Source organism: Calonectris borealis, chromosome 25, assembly GCF_964195595.1.
Source record: "Calonectris borealis chromosome 25, bCalBor7.hap1.2, whole genome shotgun sequence".
NCBI classification, from domain to species: Eukaryota; Metazoa; Chordata; class Aves; order Procellariiformes; family Procellariidae; genus Calonectris; species Calonectris borealis.
In genome coordinates this window covers 6074954-6094043 of record NC_134336.1, presented here as the reverse complement: position 1 = coordinate 6094043, position 19090 = coordinate 6074954, and positions in this window count along the sequence as shown.

The following is a 19090-nucleotide window of genomic DNA, read 5'->3' as shown; positions in this document are numbered from 1 at the left end:
GTAACTGTTTCATGGTTTCAAGGAACCTTTTTTCATTCTTCCCAGTAATTATGCCCAGGAGGGTGTAAAGCATTTGAATTGCATAAGACATATGCCATTGTACATGACAATTCGTATTTTATAAAGCATTTCATAACCCCTACAGGAAAATAATGCTCAGTCTGTATTTGTTTAAGTAGGGAAGCTAGCTGAAAGATTCTAAAGGGAGTGAAATATGGAGTTTTATGGTGAAATGTGGCAAAGTGGAGAGAAAAGAGCCAGGATCTTTCTTCCCACTTCAAAATCTGGAAAGTTTCAGATTCAGAACTAGAACTGGAATATTGGGTGTAATATGTGCTGTGTACAAAAGGGGAAATCCTGCCATGAGCTGACAGGGACACTGAATCCAGCTCCAGTCTTAACATTTGTGAGCCGTTTCTAACCTCTCTGCGTTCCCACAAGAGAGCTGTCTTTGCAGTTAAAGATTTGATGCTGAAGCCAAGAGCTCTCTAACTTCTTGTATTTTCAGCAAGGCGGTTCTCTTGTGTGCCTTTGCTTTGGTATTTGTTTTGTGGAGATCATGGTATCATGATAGGTCAGAGAGGTGAGGTTTACCTGGTTGGCTTTCACAGATTCCCCTGCTGTTTGGGCTGGACTCCTGGGAGAAATGAGCTCAGGCAGGAACTCAGGTTTGCTGTAACATCACCATCCGCCTTCAGGGCCAAGTCCCTTTGAAAACCTTGGCCTAGCTGTTGGGAAGACATCTTCAGCCTGTCTCCTGGTAGTCAGAGACAGCAGCACAGTGCATCTTTCAGGCCCAATGCCTTTTTAAGTACTTTGTTGTAAGCAGCTCTCCCTCTGGGAAGAAGATAATAGATAATGAACAGTAAAAAGTCACTCAAGGAAGGCACATTTGTGCGAGGCTGAGAAGCTAAATAGATTAGATCATTAGATGCTCTTCTGCACTGCCCCTTGCTCCTGGGACACCCTTGCTGTCCCACTTGCTGTTTGTTATCTGTTACATTAGATCATACAAACCATGGTGAGCCCGAGCCACATTCCTGACCAATGTGTCAGCAAGGAGCAAACAACTCCACAAAATAAGTAGCTGCTTTGGGTCAGATGTTTTTAAAGGTGTTTCTTCAGGGCTTTATTCTTTCTGATTTTGGCTTTTAGTCTTGTCCCACAGGAGAGCAGAAAAATAACCTTCAGATTCATAAGTCTCTCTCTTCCCTGCTCTCAGCATCGTGTGTTTTCATCTTCCTTTCTGGGCTGACTGTGAAGAGTTCCAGTGTTAAGTATGCACAGTATTATAGAAAAGAAAGTGTTTTATTATTCGTTAGGTTGATATTGTGCAATTAGAGATGGAACAACCATTGTGGCAGGACAAATGAAATAATTCCTACTGTCTGATCCGTGCCCCGTAATGAATCAGATCTTTTCCTTCTAGAAATGTACTATCTTTCAGAAATATTGAAGCCATGAAACTAATCAAAAGAAGATTGCCAAGGTTTACAGAATTCTCTGCTATTTCATAATGCAAAAGTCCTTGGAAATGCTACAGAGACTGTTAAAGTTAAATTTCCTTAGTACTAAAGTACACATCAAAGAACAGATGCTCAACACAGCGTCAAAAATGGTGAAAGTATGCTGTGAATCACTGCCTATAATTCACTTTTTTAACAAGGTGCTGTGTATGCTCTGGGGAAAAGGAGATATGTATTGTATAATTTCCAACTGAGGAAGGAATCTTTATTGACATTTGTGATGGCAGTCTGTACAAAGCTGAGATTTGATGGCTATCTAAATTAGGGAAAAATAAAAAAGAAGCTGTGAAAATGACTTGGGCTGGGAACTTTTGGGGAAAAGTACATACTTTTATTACGTAATTGGACATGATCCCATTTTCAGAAGTATTAAGCTCCAAAAACATGTAAAATTGGTTTTTAACTCTCGCAAGGCTGTGGCATAATCACAGAGACTGAGTAAGCGTGATTTTGCAAGTTACATCAGTTAGAAGTTACCGCCCTTTGCCTGATTTCCAATAACTGATAATGCATTCCTAGTTCCTTGCAAACACAAAGTAAAAGGGAGTCTCATAAACCATCTTTGTGGCTTCACTTTGTGGTCATAAGGAGTTAGAGCCATGTGCACACAGCTAGTTAGTGTCTTTCCGTTGGGCGGTGGTGAAATCCTGAAGCAGAATGTAATTTGTTCAGATACACTTACTTCTAAAATAGGGATTCAACCCATTTCTTACATTAAAGAAACATGTAACAGGACTATGGTCTTCAGAGGACTAATAAAATCAGATACTTGATCAGTGTCATAAGGGTGGTCAGCTCCTGAAAGATCCTTTGTAAATCTCATCTACTTCTAACAAAAACAAGGACAAATATGTTTGGTTCAGAGTTGGACAAGAAAGAAACATAATTAAAAAGACATAGCCAGGAGGTTGTCAGGGCCAGTAAGAGGTACTGGGAAAGTCTAGGTTTAGAAGCAGAGGAAGCGATGAGAAAAAAAGAGTTTTCCTTATAAATAGAGCTTGCTAAAAAGTTTCCTTTTTATTTCTTTTTTTTGCTGTTCTGTTGAAAGATGAAGTGCTGTAGGTGGAGAATGAAGACACACCCCATTAAAATTATCCTGCTTATAAAAAAAACAAATGCTGATGTTAAGCATTACCCACCCATTATAATTACCTTGCTTATAAAACCAAATGCTGATGTTAAGCATTAAAGCTCAAAGTATCTGGCGCAAGAAGAGGTTATCTGTTGTGCCTGTTTAATTGTCCCAGAAATTCTAGTGGCAAAAGGAATTGATGCAATCAGATTTAGAGTTTAACTTGCACTCTAATCCAAATGAACCAGGTTTCAGCAGATGGATGACAATATGTGCAGGAGACAGGGAAGAATAAAGCAACTTGATAAAATGAAGATCAAATGTTGCAAAACCTATTTGAGTGAAACTTAACATCTGCCAGCAAAGACTGCCTAAGGAATCAAAGCAAAGAATCCGAGACAGTTATGAGAATGCAGGACAAAAATCAGGCACTGGAGGTCATCAGATAAGTTCTCGCAGGCAGGTTTGCAAAAGTTGCAGAACAACTCCGGTGTAGGCATGTACACTGAAATCGTAGTACTTGGAGCACTGTTGAGCCTGTGAAGATGAGAGTAAAGGTGCACAAGAGGCTGATTCTCACTAGCTTCACTGCAGTTTCAGTGGCAAGCACCTTAGTAGCCTAAACCCCTCAGAAGGACACACTGTATGCACGTTAGCCCCAGGGCTTCCAGCCAGCCCATCAGCTTTGCCCTTCTCTCACCTTTAAAATCCAGAGGACATTAATCTTCTCCACCACTTCTCCTCCTGGCGCCCTTTTGGTAGCGAGGGTAGCCGTCCTCTTTCCAAGCATTTTAGATCCCAACATGGAGATAGAGAAGTGTCTGAGGGCTAGAGCCTCCACTGATAGATCACTCAGAGAATGAATAGGAATGGGTAACTCGGAGTTAATTAATGACGCCTGCAATTGATTGACACTCACTTTCTACCATTTCGTTTGTTCTTGCTATTGCCCAGCTGAGCTGTCTCAGTCACGTTGTGTTCTTAAGATTATTACTTGGACTGCAATTGAAACCACTGAAGCTTGGGAAATCCTGCTTGCCAAGTGCTTTTTTATTTAAAGAAAAGAGAAAAGAAAAAAAAGGACAAGAAAAGAAGAAGAAAAAAACTCTGTAAGCTTAAATGAAGCTTAAGTGAAACAATGGAAAGAACAAAGGGAGGAGGTAATTGGAATTGGGAGGTGTATGGAAGTCTTTTTTATCAGGGTTATCAGGACTCTACTAAAGGTTTCACACATGCCTATGACTTTTTCAGGGAGACAGAATTCCTCACAGTTGCAGACCTCAGTTTGTGTCTTTGGTATTACTACTGTCCCCGCACAGCCTGACATTTTAGGAGCCATGGGTTTGTATCCTATCACAGTCTTCCTTCAGAGTTATGACTCGGTGCCATGCTCATCTAGAACAGCTGTTCCTAAAGCAGTTTTCTTTGGAATTTCAGGCATTTATATTTGAAAAATGATCGAAAACCTTCAGCTTAGTAACATCCTGACCTTGCCAAGGGTATCGCATTGTGTCTGGCCACTCATTGAAGTTGCTTTTTGCTTCATTCCCAGTGTGTAAGTGAGGACAACAATCCCTACTCAGCCTCTCTGGCCTGCTTAGATTGCAAACTCCTTGGTGCAAGGATGCTGTTTGTGAATGCACGGCACCTCTTACAGCATGGACCTGAGCTGACACGGGTCTTGGATATGCCAGTATACAATAATTAACTGCATGTGATGGCCTGACTCTGCGTAGGACCTGCTTCTCCTCAGATGAGTGACATGTTAATGGCAGGGAGAGGATATCACCATTACCACAATTGACTTTAACTCAGCTGTCCTCTTAATTGCCACTATTATTAGGAAAATCGACCCCTTCCCAGCTTCTTCTCTTCCCTGCCAAAGGAGAAGATCAGTTTGTGTTGCCTGCTGCTGTCCTGGTTGATTTGACAGAAGGTCTCAAAGGTACAAAGTGTTTCTCAGACCTCCCTACTCTGCCCCAAGCGAATTTACAGTTAAACAGCACTGCAGTATTTTACAAATTGTGTTTAGCTTTTAATGATTTGCTATAACATGCTTGATTAAAAACCTGCCTAAATTCCAAACCTAATGAACCTTAAACTTTCGCATTAGATACATTAATTATGGTGGTCCCAGTGGCATGCTAGCACAAGAAAGTTATCCTGCCACATTAATATGAAAATGAAGGGTTGCTGTAAGAACTAAATTAAAAAAATAGACAAATAATAAGACTCTATTGCTAAAGCTGTTGTGCCTCTGAATTAAGTTACTGTCTTTTGTTTTTTCTTTTTAATTAATCAGATGGCTGCAGCGGTAGCAACATTCCCAAAGGCATTGCTTAAAAAGCCAGGGGCTGATGGGAAGCAACAGAAATAACCGATGACTTTGCCATTGGTGCTTAGGTGCCATAGCAATGATGAACGTAAGGTGGAAAGATAGATAGATCAATTTGCTATTCATTAATATTACAGTGTGGTGTTCTATTTTGATTCATGTCTTTTCGATTTATAAGGAAACACTAATCGGTGCTTACAATCAACGTAATGCACAGAGATAAACACATCGATAGGTGTCGTCGAAGGATACTTTAGGCTGACAGTTTCTTCAGCAGCAGAACACCTTGGAGAACTGTCATTCCTGGGTAAAGGTTGTCACTCCCAGGCCTCAGCCTTGCTCACGTGTGCCAATGGAATTATCTAGAGGATTGCCTGTGAGCCAGGTTGCTGAAATAGTGCAAGTTAAAAAAAAAAAAAAGAAAAAAAAAAGTGTTCTTGTTCCCTCAGAACTTTCATTTTGAATTTCAACCAGATTGTTGCAATGACTGCTTACACTGCAGTCCCATAAACACTTGTATTGGCATAACTGAGAGAAACATTGAATAGGGTGAGATGTGGGGTAGGAAAAGCACATTTAAAAAATATTAGCAAGAAAAACCTTAAATATCCTCTTAGCTGTATGTCACACCTGCTGTTGCTGCAAAGTCTCCATCAAGGCAAATTCAGTCCTCACAGAACGAATCCCTGAGTGAATTAAGAGGTACGTAACGTAGATAGGAAGATTCACATCCCTTCAACCCTGTATCAACTACTTGCGTAGGCTCCTAGCTTTCCACTGAGATCTGTATGATCTGAGCAGAGGTGTCCATCTCGGGGCTAAGGGAGATGGTTACCCTCACTTTGAGCTCAGAGCCACTTGCTGTCACCTGGCATGAGGCCAGGACAGTCCTTCCTCACCAAACCTGACCTGGACTGGTGGTCACTGGTCACAGGCGAGACAGGTCCTGCTGGCCTCAAGGACACGCTGTTGAAAGTCAGCTAAGGAGCCCCTCTCCTTCCTCCTTCCACCACCAACATGTTATAGTTGGTCAGGTGGTGTGAATAGAGCCTTGCCAATTTATGCTGCCTGAAAATCTGGTCCATGCTGCTTAAAGCACATTGACTTTCACATGCATACTCATCTGTGCCTAACAAGTGATGGTGGGTGTTTAGAATCCCATTACGGGTTCATTACGGAACATTCCATATGAAATTGATTACGAATTCCACTGCAGCCAAGCAAAAGACTTAATTAGCTAATTATTGCCCAACATACATTCAAAAGTCTCACTCAGTTGCTTGAACTTTCACTTCATATTTCACGCATTTTCTGCATTGAAATTCGGCACCATAATAGGACACACATTGATCTTGAGCTCTCCCTTTCATTGAGTCTGAACAGATGCCCAACTGCCAAGCTAATCTTCCGAAGACAAGGGGGCTGATGCCTCACCCTTTGCTCTTAAGCCTCCTTCAGTCCTTGCCAACCTCTTTTCTCTGCCTGCTTTGCTACTGACAAGCGAGGAAATTAAATTTGCATTAGTTTTTCTCTTTCTGTCTGTGGCTGCAGCCTTCTTTATTAAGCAGTTGATATCACACCAGCCAATGGAGCTCCTCTTGACTTTTGCCTTCATTTCTCCAAGGCCCCATTCCTCAATAATGTTGAATTCCTCCTCCTCTGAGATGAGCACATGCTGCTCGTAGGCCAGATTGAGCTGATGTAAATTGCATTGCCATAGGGGATAGAACAATTCTGAATTTACCCCATCTGAAAACCTAGCCTGACAAGGAGATGAAAGCATTCAGCATCACTCAGAAGCAAACTTGAACTTCTGGCGTGTCAAATTTCCACGAGTTCTTAATTTGTAGATGTTCCTCCAGGCCTGGGCCAGATATCCCCATTGGTGTACATCGGCACAGCTTCACTGATGTTGGTGGCACCACTGCAGTGCATGCAGCATTGGGTTTGGCCCCAGTGAGTATCATCTGTCACCGCTCATGCCCCATCTGAGGGCTTAGACTACGTGGGCCATATCCTGAGCCTGGTGCCTGTTGACTTTGGTGGGGCTATACGGATCAGCACTGGTGGCAGATCTGTGTTTATTCCCGCCAAGGGAGCTGTTTATCACCAGCACCTGGAGATTGTTGGATGGCACCTCTTCTTGAAGGAATCTCCCACCACCCTGATGTCCTCAGGGCTCACAGTCATTGATGCTCTGTTTCTGGGTTACTTTCTTTACTAGTGAGGCGTCCCTCGGTTCTGCCAGGGGCTTTCCACAAAACTTCAGGAGTACTCAGGATCATATATAACGAAACTTCAAACTGGAAGTTTCAGTCTGGAAGTTTCAATATGCAGAGATCTTGCTTTGTCAAAAACTGGCTTGGTCCAAATGCATGAAAGATCATGAGGTCACAGTGACACTATTGAGTTTTCATGTGAAATATTTGCTATTCTCTCATTCCTGCTTTGGGGATCCTGTACATAAGGATTCACTGATTAGATTGCTATTCTCTGGCCTAGATACTGTAAATATTCTCACATTGCCATGGTGAAGACCTGCCTAGCCTGTTTATGCACAAAGGGTGATTTATTCATTAGATAAATATGTAATTTTTGGTTTCTTTGTTTAAAAATATTTCCACGGTACTGTCAGAACCCACAACGATGGAGGCTGTGATTTATCACTCACATTCCTCTAACCAAAGAGAAGTTTATTAAGAAGATTCAGCGAATGAACCCACGCTTCTATCATTCCCTCTCCAAATGAAATCAAAGCAGAAGCACAGAATTAGCTCGATGAGCTAAAGCACAAAAGAAGAGGGAAAGAAAAAAAAAGAAAACAAAAATGAGAGACAGGAAAAAACGAAACCAGAGAAAAATTACAAAGAAAACATCAGCCAAGTGCGTAGGGAGGTATAGTGACAGCTATACTGAGGGATGGATCCAGCTGAAAGGGCAATTTTCATCTCAGGTTTCTTAATAGCCAACATTTGTTGAAAGCACAGGAGTGTTGACCCCCCCGTCTCCTCCCTAACAATTCAGCACATATTTTAGCAGGAGGTAGCCATTCTCTTACAGAAATGGAGTGCAGGCAGAAATCTGTCTGGAGCTGATTTGACTGAGCGAGTGGAAGTTTCCATACAAAGCAGGGAGCAGACAGCTTATTGGGAGCAGACACCTCATTCCACCTGGGCTGCTGAGGGCCAATCCATTACCCAGCGCTAGGTGCCCAAGCTGTTCCCTCCAGAAAACCTGAGGCAGAAATCGAGCTGCTCTCTCATATATCTGTAGCTGAGTGGTTACAGTGCTCACTTCAAGTGCCAGAGGTAAACACTCTGTTCCCATCTCAGCCTGACATGGTTCAAACCCTCGCTTATGTGGTACCTGCACAGAGCATGAGGCTGCACTGAGCATGCGGCTAGATTTTGTTGCAAACCCAAGTGCTCTTTGCCCTGCTGAATCTTCACCATGGATTTTCAATGGTTCCTGGAGGGATTGAGAGAGACCAGGGGAACCATGAGGTGGTGTACCCTCAGTAGGTCCAGAGATAGGGAGTCCTACATTTTCATGCCTGTTCTCCAGGATTGTCTTTGCATTTTGCGTGGAATGGTCAGTGGATAAAACAAGTAGCTTGGGAGTGAGCATCCCTACTCCCTGCTGTTAGTGTCTGTATCCTTGACTGGAGCAAGAGAGTGAAGTGACATGTCCTGTCACCCAGGGAAGAAGTGGCATTCATTTTAAGCAGGGGGTTGAGATAGCATTGAGACCCCTTCTCTACAATTCTCCCCCAAACCTACCCCCAGGCCAGAGTCCTGCAGTGTGGAGTAACAAAGATGGTTTGCAAAGTCAAAGGGGGGTCAAAAAATGTTGGTGAGTTCTAGTATTCATCCCTATTTAAAAGGACTATCCTGCTACTGTTTCCCACGTTTGAGCAGGAGACTGGGGTCTTTCTAACTGGAAACAATAATCCAGTGCTTCATTGGCAAGAAAATGACTGTCACTTCCACCAAATCCTCACTGTGTCCAAAACGCATTATGTCAAATAGCTAACAGTGTTCTTATGACGAAATGTGTTTTTGTCTAATACCTAGATCATATCTGCCAGCAAAATGAATTCTGTCAAAGTCCCTTGAAGCCCTCTGTCAAATTAAAATATATTTTCCCCACCTGAAGACAGATCTCTTACTCTGATGGCAAAATTCATTTGATATGATCCCTTAAGCTTTTCTCCTGGAAAATCATCGTGTTAAAATTCCAAAGCCACTTTGCAGAGAAATGTAATTTCACCCTCTCTCCATCCTCACTGCTATTGTTAAAGATTTTTTCTTCAAAAAAAGAAAAAGGCAAAAAATTTCAGGCATAATAACAACGATTTTGCTTCTCAGAACAATTTATATAAAAAAAGACATGGAAAATCACAGAGCCTTTTTTTTATAGTCCATGATCAGGGCAAAAGGGTTAAAGAAGAAGAAAATGTCTGTCAAATAACTGCAGCAATAAGAATGAAGTGTAAAATGTATACATATAAAAGACTGATGCACAGAATATGCATTATTTGACAGGGGCAATGTTTAGAAAGATAACAAAGAAACAGTAAATTGTTGCAAGGACAAAATTATCTTTCTTTTCCTACAAATGCAAATGCAATGATGGGCCTCCTAGAGAGTCTGCCTCCAGTCATTCAGTACTTATACCTGGTTGTCATATGGATGTCACGGTCAATTATATTTCAAATAATCACTTTCAAATCCAACTCCGGGTAGCGTTGCAATTCAAATGCACCAGACTGTCAATATTTCAACCCAATGGGAATCAGAATTCATAGTGAAGGGAGCAGTTCATGAACTTGTTGGATAAATGTAGAAACGATGCCACGTTGTGAAGCCACTCAGGAATGGCTAAAAAAGATTTTTTAAAGTTTAGGACATATTTTGGGGTATTCTCCCTCTCCCTTCCCTTACATATGCTTTTCTGTTTGTGAAAAGACAGTTTAAACAAACATATTCTTTTGCTTGGTGGAATATGATTAGTAAATGACATTAATTGCTGAAGGGTAAAGATATAGGGTGCAGCAAATATGCTTATATGTATGCCTGTATTGGTTTCTGAACTGTATTCATTTTGAGAGGATAAAAAAGAGATCAGGGCTCTTTCGTGAGGCACTAATACACACAAAGGCTTTGGTTTTGTATCTTTGATCGATTGGTACTAGAATGAAGGAGGAACGTCTCACTGGGAAATCGTGAGCTGTGGCTAGGACTGCAAAACGAGGATAGGAACCCAGGAACGCTTTCCGTTGTGCTACACTATTGAACTAGTGAAGGAGCAATGAGATGCTCTGAACCAGAGAGTGATGGGAGATGGCTGGGCTGTACCTCGGCCTTCTGTGTGACCTTGGGTGATAAGTGGCCAATATGTACTTGGGTGCTTTGGGTGCTAACAGTAGTAGTTTTTTTCCCCCATAATTAGGCAGTTGCATGACAGTGTCCTGATGTTGTTTCAAGCGGTAGAGACCCAATTGCTAGTCTCTCATAGAGGAGCTTCCATTATATCAGTGCTCTCTCTCTGTATTCTCAGCTGCTGAAAGGCAAGTTGGGATTTAGCAAGTGATTTAAGTTGATCTGAATTCCCCAGAAGTGATAGGTCTTGCCTGCCCTTTCCTGGGTCTGGGGTTCCCAGCTTTTCTGCTGTGTAGGGCTAACTAAACACCAGCACTCCAGGACCGTGAGTCAGGGAACAGGCCAGCTGAAAAACAAGAAAAGGAAGAAAAATGGGTTTGCTTTTGGTGCAGAATTAGATCAGCTTAAAGTGATTGTCAGATTTCAGTCTGACACTGCAACCTGGTCAAAGCTGTGCTAGAACTGCCTCGCCTTTCTGTGCGCTAGAAGAACAATAAACACAGACCTTTGATAAATGGGGCTGGACAGGTAATGGAGTTCAGAAGGCTGAATGAATCCTAGGAAAGAAAGAGCACTGTCAGATGCGAGCATAAACTTACCCCTACATCCTTAAGCTAGGCTCTAGTATGCCACAGACATGCGTTTACACTATGAGAATGCAATAGGTCAGCTTTCAGTGACCCCAGAGATCATCTGCGTTAACATCAGCTGGAAATTCATCAGTGGCACTTGTTATTAAACTGGTATTATTGTCCCTTCTGCCCCCTCATTCCTAATAGCAGAAAGGTATCATCGAGGACTGGATATCCATTGTCTTTAGACTCCTCATGGTGAGGAAAGTATCCTACTTTCTAAAAGCTCATCATTTAGGCATAATGGGAGTGAAAAGAGCGCAAAGTTAAACAGAAGGAATTTGAAAATGGAAATTGATCTATAGTTGATCTGATCTGGGGAAAAAAATCAGTCAGATATTTCTGTTGTCCATAACTGATAATTGATAATCTGCATAGTCCTCTGAGTAACCCAGCAAGTTTGCAACATAACTATGAAAACTAAGCCATTTCCTTAAGTCAGGTTTTGGCCTCCTAACTAAACAACCCATCTGCTGCAGGACTTGACAAGAACTCTGCCCTTGACAGTTTGCAAGTTTGGTATGATTTTGCTCATCTTCAAATTTATACAATGGCTTGAAAGTCTCCCTGCTCTACATTTAATGATTTCTTAAGCTGCATTTGTGTGTGTATGTGTGTGTGTGTGTTTGCTTTGCCACTTACACGATGCATAAACATCCTTCCTGTAATTGGTGGTGTGGAGCAAACAGTTGTGAACTTAGCATCACTATAGCTATGCCATGCATAGGAAGCTCATGTTCTTCAGCAGGAGGAGGAACAATATACAGTTATTTAGATAAGCATGCGGTAATTGCAGATAATTATGTTCTATATTTGTAGATGGATCAAAATACATTATTAAAAAAAAATCCTCTCTGCAATTATACACCTACACATGTATCAGAGTTTAATAACTGCATGGCAGGAGCTTTGCCAATACACACATGGAGCAAAGTGTGCAGTAAAGTCAGCATACAAATTAAAAACTAAACACAAGTACAACTGAGACTTTGATAGCAGGAGGGCTAAATAAAGTGGTACTTTGACAAACACTGCTTTTTCCTTCTCAGGATTTCTGTGCACTATGTCATTGCATGGAATTCTGGCCCTACAGGGACAGCTTGCCTGGTGACGAAGGCCAATTTGAGATTAGCTGAGGGTTCAATTCTGAGGTCTGTGACCAATTTCCTTAAGGATACTTCAACATGCAGCTGTAAAGCAAGGGCCATCTGTTTGAAAACAGCCACTCACTTGGGATGAGTTTACTGGGAGTTGGGGGACATTTGAGGCTGTAGGCCCAGTTAGGACCATCTCAAGTGGCATATGCTGCTGCTCATGAGATAGGGGAGCCAGATCAAGAGCCCTGTGCAGTCTCCATCCCACCATGGCTGCCACCCTTTGCTTGAAGAAAACTAATCAACAGCAAAGCCCATGTATTTACATGGGAAACCTTCCACGGGCACCAAATGGCCTTGGCTGGGCTCTGCTGGCAAGACAATGTACACAGCAAGATCTATGTCACAGGAGATGGGGGGTGGTGAGACATCCACAAAATACATACACATACCTACGTGGACACACACTTCATTCAGGAAAGAGCCCAATTCAGTTAATTTGCTATCTGCTGCAATGTTTGAACTCTGCATCTTTCAGCCGGCTCTCATCTTTGTGTAATACGTTTTTTGACTCTTGGGAAGGTTATTATTCTGGGAACTTTTTAGACTCACTCTTGCATTTACACGCACGGACATTCCCCCCATCCATCCCATACCCTCTTGTCTATTCTGCCTCCGCTTAGGAAAGCATTAACTTTGCACCTTCGGGCCTTTGCAATATTGCTGTGTACCCCGCATGACTGGGTTACTATATCCGAAGGAATTGGGAAGGACAAGCTCATGGTCTGTGAAACAGCATTTCATTGACTCTCCCTTCCTTTTTATGGGATAATCATGTCTTTGTCACTATTTTACCCTTCTGTAGCAACACAATCTTTATTATTTATGTTCCAGTAGGGCCTTAAGGGCCCGCATGAGGCTGGGACCCTGCTGTGTTAGATACTGTGCAGCAGGACATCACACAGTGCTCTGGGAGCAGACAGGCTGAGCCCCGTGCTCAGGCATGGCCTTGCATACGGACATCGGAGACTAGGATCTCACCTCCCCTTCCTATGGGAACTAGCACACTTCACTTGGGGCTAAATTGAGCAGGGCGTTCATTATACTCCAGTGTCCGTGGGACCATGGTATCCCAGGGGTGCGTGTAAGTTAGTAAGGCCTGGGAAAAGTGGGGATAAAAAACCTTTAATCTGCATTAGCACCTCTCCTCCCCCCCCGGCATCATTAGCACTTTGCCTTGCCTCTGCAGAGCCGTCCCGTAGCTTCTGTCTACTCTTTCAGTCTATACACTGGGCAAGGAGATAGAGATGTCTCAGTGGACATAGAAGAAAAGCCCCATGCTGAATGGCTGCAAACTGCTCTGCCTCTCAGAGAGGGTTTTTCTCCCCAGCTTCTGCCGAAGTGTGCTGGGTGGCCTGTCACCATGCTGATGCTCAGAGGTAACACAGGGGCTTCATCACAGCCAGCTCGGCATGAGGATTTATCCTGAATGGTTAATACTTTTGTTCCGCTTTGTAGGACACGCTGTTAATAAACCATGTAAATCCAGAGAGCTAGGATTTTGAGGGACTTAGAACTGAAAGAAAGGGCTTGTCAGTTTATCCATTTTTTTTTTTTCCTTTTTCTCCCTGCATCCCATTCTATTACAGCAGTAATTAGGATGACAGGAGAAATGGCCTGAATCTATTTGAATGACTCTATCCTGAGCAGCAGTCACCACCAGTCCCATCTGATACTTCACAGGCATTGTAAAAAATGTTCTTAACACTGACAGTCATTTCAGGAAAGAGGACAAATCTCAAATAACCCTGTCAATTTTCCTTTTTCTTACACCAAGTTTTCTTTTCATCTTTTTACTTCTAATCAGCTAGTATGTAAGCAGCTGTGTGGCCAGGTGATGTGGGATTGGGATCATGTGTGAAATCCCAAGCTTGAGGGCCTGTAGTGAAGGAACAAAGACTGTAAGGTTTATTGGCACTGCCACCAGCAGTGGCTCTGTGTGTGTGTTAGGCAGCTGGGTAGAGCAAGCTGTGGGGATATTCTGAAAGCAATGGGGAAAAAAAAATGTGGTCTCCTTGGACAAACAAGATGATTCAGCCTCTAAAAGAATTAGTTTCTCTCCATTGTCTCTAAAGGGAGCCTAGAAACCTATCATTTAGTCAGGGGTAGTGAATCTCTTCTCACTGTTAGGTTGTAGGACCCTGAGGCTGCAGGCAGGCAGGCAGGCAGGCAGGCAGGCAGCTCCTTCCAGATTCAGCTGTGCCTGGAGCAGTGGTCCTTGCCCTTCACCACCCTCCAGCTCCTGATCTCCCACCGGTCTGCTTGCAGAGACACTCCTGCTAGCAGCTGCACCCCATTTGTACATGGGCTTCACAGCTTAAATGCCTTGCTGACATGCCTTGTTTTGACTCAGGCAGCTTTGCGAACAGTCGCTAGCAGAGTTTCACTAGTAGGCTAGAGAAGAGAGTAGTAGAGATGTGCTGGTGAGGACATCTGTGCGTGGTGTGGCTGTCTGGAGAGCAGCTGCCTGCCTGTGCGTTAGGAGGGTAGATAGTTGTTTCATGGTGCCGCTTTGATGCGTGAGCAAGTGGATTTCACTAGTTACTGTTAAGGTAGAAGAAAGGCTGAGATCTCCCTGGGGGTGGATGAGTTGAAGGAAGGGGTGGCTTATCAGTCTCTTCAATCTCTTTTTTTCCTGGCCTATCTTTGGGATACAACTGATGCAATTTATATGTTCTACTAGTCCCTTTAGCACATAAACAACATTTGCATCTCTCAGAAGGTGATCTCTCAATAAATTAAGGCTGATTTTTTCCATTGGTTTTGATGATAGGAATTTTGACTTAGAAGTTCCTGGTGCTAGGACAGTAAAGTCACAGCATAAACACGTATCGCTTCTCAGTATTCTGGAGCTGGATTCAAAATGAATGTAATAGATTTAAACAAGTAGAGTTATCACAGCCATGGAAGGCTGCAGGAAGCTGTAAATTATAGTGGTTTTTAGCTTCTCAGGTGGGCAAAAATCAAAATATTGGTTCAGATCAAAGGTCTCTCTAGTTGATATTCTGCCTCTGGCTACTGACCAGTGTTGGAGGCATGGGGGAGTGCATACAGATAGTACATGCAGGGAAATAAGCCTGCCCTATTACCTCCCCCAGCAGTCAGTGCTTCAGGGATTTTCAGGAGTGAAGGTTACTTCCAGAGCCTGTGGTATAGTGGACAGGAATGATCGAGTCTCATGTAACTTCTCTCTAGATTCATGTAACTTCTCTCTGAATTGGTCTAAGTGATAGAGGCATTCCCTTTTCTTGAAGCTTTTTTCCCAAAAATAGAGGTGAATGTAAAAAGGTAGCAGTGCCGTTAAGCTATCCCATATGAAGCCTGCAGGCTACCCAGGCAAGTTGCATCTACTCCTGAATTTGTATAAGTGACATATTGAAGCTTCTTAGAGTGGTTCCCTGCTGCTTTCAGTTCTGTGTGGAAGCCTGCGATGTGACTCTGGTCTCGTAGCTATGGATCAATGGACTAAACATCCACAAGAACGTGGGGTCAGGTCTGGGCTCTGGCTTCTCTTGCAGAGATAGTGTTGTCAGCGGCATCATACAGGAATCAAACACTAAAGAACTTCTGTTTCTTTCTTCACCTTTGCCCCTTAGAGAAACTTTATCACAACTCGGGATAGCCTATTCATTAGCACTGACAACAAGCGTATGATGTTTCTCTTCCCAAGTCACTGCATTATGTGGCAATTACTTACTATGTGTTTCTCCTCCCTTTATATATAAATCTCATTTTAATGTGCATGTCACAGTTCTAATAAACTAGAGTTCAAAGGATGAGCAATTATACAAACCTTTCATTTTACACATGAAAAGCATGATTTTAAAGTTGTCAGCAAAAAAAAAGGCATTTCTTTCTTTGATTCACTTCTCAGTGCAATTACCTAATGTCTGTTGTGGGTCTCAGCAAAGCAGAACTTCACCTGGTGTAAATCCGCAGAGTGCCTTTGATTTCAGTGTCTTACACCAGTTGAAGGTTTGGCTTCCAAGGTGGATTACTGCAACTTTCAAGATAAGAAATGAGGTTGGAGTTTATCCACAGCCAAAATGATAACAGTGATGGTTGGTCCCTTGTTTGGTTCAGTCGTGTGGGATTTTTATCCTTTCTAAGCATTTTGTTTACACTTTAAAAAAAAAAAATTCTTGCAGAGATGTAGGGAAGAAATCATACCCCAAAAGATGAAAAGGTGAGAGATCTGGAACTCCATGATTTCTGTGGCTGTTCCCAAACTTGTAAAATGAGGACAAAATACTCTTCATGCAAAAACATAAAGGAGGGACAGTATTAAGCATTCAGCTGTAGGTTCTAAGGTGTCCCTCTACATGATGGAGACAGGGAGAGATGCCTTCTTCTGAACAACTGAATTGAAACCTCAGTGCCGGTGAGAGAAAGCCCTTCTCTCACAGCTGGCTGTATGGAAGATCGAGGGTAGTTGGGGTGCCTGCAGTTGCCTGGGATGAGCACTCTTCCCCAGCTCCCACACTTTGCAATGGTGAGTTATGACCTATGATACAAACCATGCAGCTTTCACATCAGCTCTGAGAAACCATCAGTTCTGTGGAGGTGCTTCCTTCTGCTTTGGGAAATAAGCAATTCAGGGTTTCAGAGCAGAGTGTGCAGCCCCAGCACATCCCTGGAGCAGCTGGTAAAATCTGTTTTGAAGCAGCAGGTTGTATAAGGTGTGTCCTTGGTGGTAATTTTACCAGTTGCCTTCAATCACATCTGTGTTAGAGGCAATGCAAGACTGTAGTGTAAAGTTTCTTTCCTAGTGTCTGGAAAGTCCTTGAGCAATCCGCAGGAGTCTGTTTCACCCTTCCGCGACCTTCTTGGAGCAGAATGAAGTGACATCCTGGAGGAACAGAATCACGATGGCGTTAAAGACTTCACTAAAAAATTGGCTCGAATTGATACATTGAAAACCTCCTGAAGACACAATACTGTGGTGCTCACTCTCTTGGTATTTGCAAAGTACTTTGAGATCCTCTGATGAAAGGTGATAATGTAAGTGCAAAGCATCACACATTTTTTGCAATCATGAGTTCCTTGGGGGTGAAATCCACCACGCATGTATCTCTCAAAGGCGATTTTGTGAAATTTCCATCTATGTCTGGGGAAAGCATCTTTAACGTTAGGACTGCAGTGTAGGGCACGGCTGACTTCTCAGAGGCTAGAATGCAATTGCAATATTTTTAGTTATAGCACTCCACTGTTTTTCAAATAGAGCATTTCACTTGACGTGATGGGTGGCTGTTCTTAGAGGGGTTTACTTTAGCTGGGATAAGTGACTGGAAAAAACCTCAGCACCAACATCTGCGGGAGAGCAGGTAGGGAGGTATGTGATTGGTACAGCAACCATTTCCCTGTGCATCACAATGAAACTATTTCATGTAATCCTTAGTTAAAAAGTAAATTGGCTAAATGGCTCCACTCACATTATCCCTCTGTAATAAGCATCGGTAGCTGATCCTGTAATGCTCTTCCCCTCCTTTTTTGTTTAAGTAAAGGATGCTACTGTAGAGGCATAATTTTCATAAAAACATTCTGGGGAAAGGGAAAAGAAACAAAACCAAAAATACCCTGCAGAAACTTTTGCATTCACTCAAAGAAACAATATTTCAGATTATGCAAAATGATTAGAACCTAGTTCTGCATTAAGGGAAATTACAGCACAATGCAGAAAATCGGAGGTGGTGGCATTGATACGGAATTATAAAATACAAGAATACTGCCTGGAGTTCAGTGCTTTTAATTCTTATGTTGCTCTATTTCTTTTCTATTTTTCTTTCCACTTTGTCCTTGCATAAATGTAGGCAGCCTTAGTCTGTGTGGAAAGTTCTCTCACATAGGAAGTGTATCCTAAATGAGTTGCCTATGAACAGAAACCAGCCTGGACTCCTAGGCTGGAAAACTGCCATGATGTGTGTGGTGCTGTTCAAGACTGTCCATAAGTCATAAATGCAAGCGTAAACCCAGGAACTAGTCCTTAGCAGAGAACCACCACAGCCTGGCTCTTAGCCTTGGAGCACAGGTTGTTCTGTTTTGATCCATGCATCAAGTATGCAAAGGAAATGCACTTGAACCTCCACCTGCTTCTCCAAGAGAAGAATTTTGTCTCTTCACTTGAGCATTAGGTCGCATGCAGGTTTTATTCTCCTGTGCAGCCATGAAGGCTAGAAACTCAGCAATACAAAAAGAAAGGCAAGCGATCACAGGGCTTCCGGAGCTGCAGCCTCAATTAAAGCACCAAGTGCTGCCTGAGCTGACAACACAGGGAACTACATCCTCCTTTTTGTCTTCTGTTCCTCAGTTTGGCCAGGCAAAAACTCACAAGCTGCTTCTTCAGAGCATTAGCTCCAATTGTGTGGCCTCGCTGTTGCTATGCATAAGAACGGGTTGCTGACCGGTGTGTGTTTATGAGCACTTAGCTACTGTACCTGGCAGAGATAAGCCAGCCCTTGCCCGCTGGCGCCAGATGCACGCCTGGGCTCATTCTCGGTACGTCGGTACGCCACTCAGTCTTCTGATTGAGGAGATAAAGATAGAACGCACCAGTCTGAAAAAGGCATGGGTTTGGGCGGCATCATAAATCAAGGCGGACTGGACTGCCTGCCTCTTTTCCTTTCCCCAGGCCAAAAGATAATGGATTTAAGTCTCTAATGTTGTCAACTGTTCTTTCTCCTCTCCTTCACACCGTCTCCTTAATTCTTGTATTTATCGATGGCTGTGCTAACACAGATATACTCTGGGTTTTGAGCTGTGCGGATGGTCGGATGACACTTAAATCAATATCATGTGGCAGTTTTATTTTCCCAGCCCTAGACACAATCTGTCCATTGTGCTAACGCTGTTTGTGACTTAAATGAATGCAAGAATTTATAAGTGCATCTTGAAAGTGCTGCTTCCTTTAATCATGCCAGATAAAGGAATTCCTGCCTTATGCAAAGCAGGAGTGTCATCTGGTTAATGGGAAGATACTTAGCAGATGCAAGC